Below are 6,651 nucleotides of genomic sequence, written 5' to 3'. Positions count from 1 at the left end.
TAGACTGCTGATTTATTGTGAATGAATGATATTGTTTTATGATGCATTATACTGCTGAGTTATAAGAAATACTGTTCGCAGAAAGTCATCGCCTTATTTGTCTGATTCGAAGAGAACAGAACACACTGGAGTTTTCTGCCCCATCTCAGCAGGAGCAGATAAACAGGGAGCCAAGGTCGTAGCTTAGGCGCCGTGTGAGAGAAAGAATGTGAATGTTTAGGCTTTTATGATTAGGTGGGGGCCACTAGAGGCTATAAGAGTTTGATCAATGCTCCACCATTTTGAGATCTGATGCTGTCTGCGTACGGTGTCCATCTCCCACGCGTGTGATCATTAGTGTGAATGCTTGAAAAGCATTCACAGTATTGTTCTTCTAATCTTTATTAGTGTGAATGCTTGAAAAGCATTCACAGTATTGTTCTTCTAATCTTTATTATTCCGTTTTATCTATTCCGTACGTTTTTTGTACTCCTACTCCTTCAAAACCGTTCAACTTAGAAAAACCATTCAAACACCATTAGATTCCTCTTCTTTTGGACATGACTGCTTCTACTTTTCTCATTTTTAACATTTATATTTTTAATTTTATTCAACTTTATTCAACAAAAATTTCCCATGTATTTCAATGGGGAGACCCTTCAAATTCTCATTCAACTTACTTATTTTTAAACTCCTACTACTTCCACATACGTTGACATAGAGCCACCATTCAAACTTTAAAACGAAGACAAGACATTCAACTATTCAACTTGTATTTATCTTTTCAATATCTATTATACTTTTTCTTCAGTTCCAGTTTAAGTTTCATGATGTTTTTTCACCCGTTTCAGAGTTTATAATGGGTGTGTATGGGACGGAATGTTGGGGCTAGAGTGAGACAGCTCAACTGCTAGAGTGAGAGGAGCAAAAAAATTAATCTTAAAATCTTTTTTAAAACTGCTGCTGTGTCCACAGCGTTTGCTCTACAGCCATCATTTTACCCTCAAAACGTAGCCATCGTTGTCCTCTTTCATCCAATGTGTTTACTATTGTAATATGTGTTATGGTTCTTTCGTAAATGTCACCAATGCACAGCCTCCTCCCTCCAACTCTTCCATAGACTCTAATGTTAAAACGGCTCAGAAGGTTCGTTTGAAAATCAGAAGAGCATGGTGTCTTTCCACTGTCACCACGTCCATATAATAAGCTCCACAGGCATGAAAACTGAGAATTAGGTAGACTAGACATTGCTGTCGCTCACGGTGAAAGAATTTTGTCAATACGACTTTTACTTTTCATTTGGGAGCGATTTGTTTCGGCCTGACTTTTCTGTTCATTTTAAGCAGCAAAAGTGAGGCGCATGTCTGTGTACGTGTGTATGGAGCCATTGGGTGCGGTCACTATAGCAACCAGGCTCACACCTGCCTGCTTAACGAGCTCTGCCTGCCACTGTACCAAGATCCATCTTAAGCACTTCTCTTTCAACTGCTGCTGTGTCCACAGTGTTACAGCCATCATTTTACCCTCAAATTGTCGCCATTATTGTTCTCTTTCCAACACCGTGTCTTTCAAAGCTCAGGCATTTAAACTTTTTAAACTGTGTGGATCAAAGTGGAGGGATCACATTTGAGTCATTCAGTGATTCAAAGAATATGACCTTTTAATATTCATTCAGATGTTTTCTGACTCTAAATGTTCTTTTCTCATTTCTTAGGGTTTTCTAATTTACATTTAAAACATTTTCAGTTTTTTTCCAACTCCTTCTTCTGTGTAACCTTCAGCTTTTAGCAGTTCAGCACCTTTGTTTTCAGGTTAAATTCGTTTTTTTTTTTGTTTTTTTTTATCTCATTCAATATTTTTAACTCAAAATTCAGCAATTAATTCATTTCAGTGCATACATTCAGATTCAAGCATTCACACTGCAGTTTCTTCAGAAAATGCACTTTCTAGTTATTGTGTGGATGCCTTAATAGGCATCCACACTATTGAGTTCCTGTTTCTCTTTATTCTTTATTATTCCGGGTGTTTCCGTACACTTTTCGCCGTGGATCTACTTCCACAATTTTTGTGCTATTTTCACCGTTCAAACTCTAAACTGTTCTGCTCTTTCTGCTAATGCCGGCTATGACTTTTGGTGTTTATTACTATTATACTTTTTAAAATATTACACTTTTTTCCTTTAATTTGTCCCATTGAAATGAATGGGAAACTTCCACAATTCTGCTAAAACTTTCTTGTCTTTGAAACTTAACTACTTCCTCATACTTTCACCTAGAAACTCCATTCAAACTTTAAAACGTTCTCAAATGATTGGGCTATTCCTGTGTGATTCAGCTTTTTCAGATCTTCTACCGTTTTCATCTTATCTCTCTTTAAGTCTTCAGTTGCAAAATTGTGATTTTTCAGAAAATACATGCGTTGCTATGGTTGCTATGCAATTAACTCAGAGGGGACAGTGAAACTGTTTGAATTTTCTCTGCATGTCCAAACAACTTCTTGCTACTCGCTCAATTTCCACTCAAGCCCCACAAATTATACATCAAAACGTAGGTATTTTTGCTGGCTTTCAGAAAATGTCACTATCATTGTTGTGGGACTTATAGATATTTTGCAAATCTCCTCAGAGTAACACAAAGTCAGAAAACTCTCCATATAAACTCAATGGAGAGTTTGTTCAAAATCACCGCTGGATTTCTCTGATGAGAGGCATTTTCAAATTGTCATATCTCCTTAACGAAGCAAAGTTAAGACATGAGGCTTGTCCCCGTATATCTTCAGACACTCCTGACGCTCACAATTCAAGAATTTCTTTCTCACCTATTACCGTTCTGAAATGAGTTGGACTTGTTTGAGGGTAGGAAATTTGTCCCTCGCTCAGATTTCATCAGATTTCAATCTCTGGAAATGAACCACTTTTTTCTCTCGTCATATCTTTTTGATGGATTTCCACAGAGCCCTGAAAATTTCCATGACTGTTCACCAAAACCTGCTGTTTCTTACGGTGAAAGAATGATTTTGATGCTCCATATAGATTTAGAGTTACCAAAGGTTGTTTGAGAGCAAGTCAAGGCAGTTTTTGCTTCGCCTCTACTCAGTTACAGTGTATTACAAGTCATATATCTTTAATAATTTATGTTTTATCTCTGAATTATGAAGACCTGAAGATTCCCCCATCTCTTCTGAATAAAACGATGCCTGAATGACCGTTCTAGCCTCTACGGTTAGGAAATTATGGCCATTTGTTCGAGGGGAATCCTGAATGTCAGAAATACACTGAAGAAAACTCACACCTCTCTCTGTGTCTGTGTGTGTAAGGGCTGACTACAGCAGGTGCAGCTAATTTAACTGACCTACATATACCAAGCCCAGACTCTCCACAGCTCCTGTTCCCTTTACTGTCTGTGTATGTGTGTCTGTGTATCAATATTTCTCCTATGTTTAGGTATTACTCCTCAATCATAGTATTTCTGCTAAAGCAAAGTACTTCTACTACATCTTAGTACTTCTGCTAAATCATAGTATTTCTGCCAATTCATAGTATTTTTGCAAAATCATGGTATTTGTGCAAAATCATGGTTTTGAGGCCAAATCATAATATTTCTGTTATTTTATAATATATGTGCTGAATATATTATATGTGCCAAATCATAGTATTTATCCCAAATTATAGTATTTATGCCAAATTACAGTATTTCTGCTAAAAAGCAGAAATAGTCCTTTTTAGCAGGATTTTCTGCCAAAAGACAGTATTTATGTTAAAATATAGTATTTCTGCTAAATCAGAGTATTCCTGCCAAAACATTGTATTTGTACTGAAACATAGTACTTCTGCCCAATCATAGTATTTGTACTCAATGATAGTACTTGTGCCAAATCATAGTATTTGTGCCAAAGCATCGTATTTGTATGGAGTCACAGTATTTCTTCTAAATCATGGTATTTCAATCAAATCTCAGTAGTTGTTGTTAAAACGCAGTATTATTGCCAATTCATAGTATTTGTACCCAATCATAGTATTTTTGCCAAATCGTGGTATTTGTGCCCAATTAATAATTCTGTTATGTTATAGTATTACTACTAAGTCGTAGAATATCTGTTATGTTATAGAGTATCTGCGGAATATAGTATGTGTGCCAAATCGTAGTATTTATACCAAATTACAGTATTTGTGCTAAAACATAGTATTTCTGCCATATTGTGGTATTTGTGCAAGAACATTGAACTGTTATGTTATAGTATTACTACTCAGTCATAGTATTTCTGCGTTGTTATACTATTTGTGCGAAAACGTAGTATCTCTGCCAAGTCATAGAATTAATGCAATTTCATAGTTTTTTTTAGGAAATCTGTTATTTTATAGTATTACTACTAAGTCATAGTATTTCTGCCAAATCATAGTATTTGTACTAAATCATAGAACTTGTGCCAAATCATAGTATTTGTTGCACATCATAGTATTGGAACCAAAACATAGTATTTGTCCCAAAGTATCGTATTTGTATTGAGTAATAGTATTTCTTCTAAATCATAGTATTTCAATCAAATCTCAGTAGTTGTTGTTAAAATGCAGTATTATTGCCAAATCATAGTATTTGTACCCAATCATAGTATTTTTGCCAAATCGTGGTATTTGTGCCCAATTAATAATTCTGTTATGTTATAGTATTACTACTAAGTCGTAGAATATCTGTTATGTTATAGTGTATCTGCGGAATATAGTATGTGTATCAAATCGTAGTATTCATACCAAATCACAGTATTTGTGCTAAAACATAGTATTTCTGCCATATTGTGGTATTTGTGCAAGAACATTGAACTGTTATGTTATAGTATTACTACTAAGTCATAGTATTTCTGCGTTGTTATAGTATTTGTGCTAAAACGTAGTATCTCTGCCAAGTCATAGAATTCCTGCAATTTCATAGTTTTTTTAGGAAATCTGTTATTTTATAGTATTACTACTCAGTCATACTGTAATATCACTGTGTTATGTAGTGGCTAAGTAGGGGCTGTTTACTAAGTGCATCAGTGTAAATAGGTCATCTCTTGTGTTGGAGTGCCCTCTTGTGGCGCCTTTTGGGTAGTGCCTTAGTAAACGGGAACACTGTAAAAAGTGGCATCAGACTGATTTGTAGTGGAGGAATTTGTTGCCAGTTTTCTTAATCTTTAATCTGTATGCATGTTGTAATGCATACCCTGTTCTTAATCATAGAAACCACACCATATCACCTCTCCACATCCTCCTACTGTATGCCATACCTCCCTGTACCATCCATCTGACCGCAATAAACTCCACCTGTGGTAATCTAATCCCTGGATGTCAGCCTCTCCTTCTGACCGAGGATAGTTATAGTATTTGAGCCAAATCATAGTATTTGTGCTAAAACATAGTATTTCTTCCAAATCATAGTATTTGTGCCAAAGTATAGTATTTCTTCCAAATCATAGTATAACTGCACAATAAAGGTTCTTGAGCCACATCAGTGTTTGTGCCAAATCTTAGTATTTCTTCTAAATCCTAGTAATTCTGCTCAATGATAGAATTTCTGCTATGCTGTAGTACTTTTTTCCTAGATTGTAGTACTTCTGCTAAGTCAAAGTATTTCATGTAAATCATAGTATTTCTACCAAGTCCCAGTGTTTCTGCTAAATCATAAATAATGTTTTAGTACAAATTGTATGATTTGGCAGAACTTTCTGTGTTCCAGCACGAATGCTATGATTTGGCAGGAAAAAAAATATTATTTAGTATAAATACTAAGTTTTAGAAGAAATACTATGTTTAAACTTTAAAAAATTCTGCTATTTCTGCTGATGTGTGTTATGACTTTTGACCATTGAAATGAATGGAACACATTATCAATGTGGTCACTGATTTTGCATGATGGGCTGAGCTGTGTTTTAGCTCAGTGAGATAAGCATCCGTTCTCAGACTGGGAGGCCTGGGTTCAAATCCAGCTTATGGCAACATTTCTTTCACTTAACAGTTAAACTTTTTTTAAACTCTTTTCAACACAAATTTCATCTTTTTCACCCCTTTTCAGCAAAATTTTCAGTTTTTTTAACCCCTTTTCAGCACAAATCCAAACTTTTTCAGCTCTTTTTCAGCAAAAACCTCTTTTCAGCAGATTTCTGCTCATTCAGCTCTTTTCAGCAAAATTTTCAGTTTTTTCTGCTGTTTTCAGAAAAAAACTCTTTTCAGCAGAAATTCTGCTGATTGAATTCTTTTCAGCAGAATTTTCACCACCTTTTTTTTGCCCAAATTCTGCTAGCACAATTGTCAATCTCTCCACCGTTTCTTTGTGAGAAAGTGTTTGGCTCAGTGAGCTAAATAGCTGCCCTTTGACCAGGAGGGCCAGGTTCTAATCCTGCTCAAGGCATTTTTTTTTTTTTTCAACTTTTTCAGCTTTTTTCAGCAGATATCTTCAGCGTTAAGGCATCCACACAGCATTTTCGCAGGAAATGCAAATTTTTCTAGTTATATTTTATTTTTCCGTACGTTTTTTCAAAGCCTACTCCTTCAAAACCGTTCAACTTAGAAAAACCATTCAAACACCGTTAGATTCCTATTCTTTTGGACAACACTGCTTCTATTTTTCATATTTTTAACATTTATATTTTTAATTTTATTCAACTTTATTCAACAAAAATTTATAATGTATTTCAATGGGG

The 6,651-nt window shown here is 35.2% G+C and overlaps 1 long non-coding RNA gene across 1 annotated transcript in view; it reads right to left on the bottom strand.

The window, feature by feature from the left end:
• LOC145429665 (uncharacterized) overlaps nucleotides 1-6,651 on the bottom strand; it is a 52,790-nt gene that overhangs the window by 10,917 nt on the left and 35,222 nt on the right. The window lies entirely within an intron of this gene.

Source organism: Astatotilapia calliptera, chromosome 7 (genome assembly GCF_964374335.1).
Source record: "Astatotilapia calliptera chromosome 7, fAstCal68.1, whole genome shotgun sequence".
Classification (NCBI taxonomy): domain Eukaryota; kingdom Metazoa; phylum Chordata; class Actinopteri; order Cichliformes; family Cichlidae; genus Astatotilapia; species Astatotilapia calliptera.
The sequence above is the reverse complement of the archived record's forward strand: the minus strand, read 5'-3'. Positions and strand labels throughout refer to the sequence as shown.